Source organism: Hyaena hyaena, unplaced genomic scaffold (assembly GCF_003009895.1).
Source record: "Hyaena hyaena isolate Hyena2069 unplaced genomic scaffold, ASM300989v1 scaffold_766, whole genome shotgun sequence".
In the NCBI taxonomy this organism is placed as follows: Eukaryota; Metazoa; Chordata; class Mammalia; order Carnivora; family Hyaenidae; genus Hyaena; species Hyaena hyaena.
Window position 1 is genome coordinate 875,341 of NW_024081398.1, and position 1,071 is coordinate 876,411.

Genomic DNA, 1,071 nt, shown 5'->3' on the forward strand with positions numbered 1-1,071 from the left:
AAAATGATTTCAAAAGCAGTTAATCCCATCTGGTAGGGGGAGTTGCATACCCTATAGAGTGCAAAGGGGAGGAGAGCCACCCAGTCTCCGTCAGTCTCTAAGGTTACATTAGTTAAGGTCTCTTTTAGGGTTTTATTTGATTTACTGTCTGACCCTATTGTCTAAGGAAAGTCATACCTGGGTATGATGTTTTCTAGTAACTGTTTTGTTACCGTGGCCACGGTCTCATGAGGTATTCAGGTTTTTACGCAGGGCCCTGTCGAAGACCGTGGGCAAATTCCTGAAGTCTTGGGGCAGGTGGGTCTAGGTTAGTGGGCCGCGGCACTGCGGGCACGAGGTTGAGTTGGCTCTGGGGCGGCCTCGGCGGGGCTTGTGGAACCGGCCAGCGCTGTAGTGGGGGTGTTGTCCGAGCCGGGGGTTCTGCGGGGCTTTGGGGCCACTATTGCCATCTTGGGCAGTCAGGGCCGGGCTGCCAAGGGCCGGGCCGCATTGACTCAGGGGCCGTCCATACTCGCCTGGTCTCGTCGGTACGGAAGGCCAGTTGCGGGTGACGCGGGATGACATGTCTTTTTGTTTCGTGGCTGTGTTGTCCGCCAACTCCAGGATCTCGGCAGTCAGGTACTCAAGCACAGCCGCCATGGACACCGGTGCGCCAGCCCTCACCCGCTCTGTGTAGTTGCTCTTGCGCAGCAGGCGGTGTATTCGGCCCACCGAGAACTGCAGGCTGGCACGGGAGGAGCCCGACTTGGCCTTGGCGCGGACCTTGCCTCCTTGCTTGCCACGACCAGACATGACATCAATGCGGAGACAACAGCTCCCCGCCAGCTACCGAGGAAGTCGCCCCCACCCGTTTCTGGGTCCGCGGCGGCGATCACCCCTGGCGCCTCCCGCGTGGCAGACATTGTAGTAGCCGCCTCGAAGTTCGGTGGCACTTGTATTTATTAAGAAGTTCGCTGGTATCCACACCACTGAGGGTTACCTTGGGTTTGGGGAGGGGGACTGAACCCCCGACCCCATTAGTCACTGTGTTCGCCTAATTTAAGAACTCGTACATGTTTTGAGTCACAATTG

General features: G+C 57.4%; 1 pseudogene; it reads right to left on the reverse strand.

Annotated features, from left to right (window-relative positions):
- Positions 1-303: 303 nt before the first annotated feature.
- On the reverse strand, positions 304-827 carry LOC120221213 (annotated as a pseudogene).
- Positions 828-1,071: the final 244 nt, after the last annotated feature.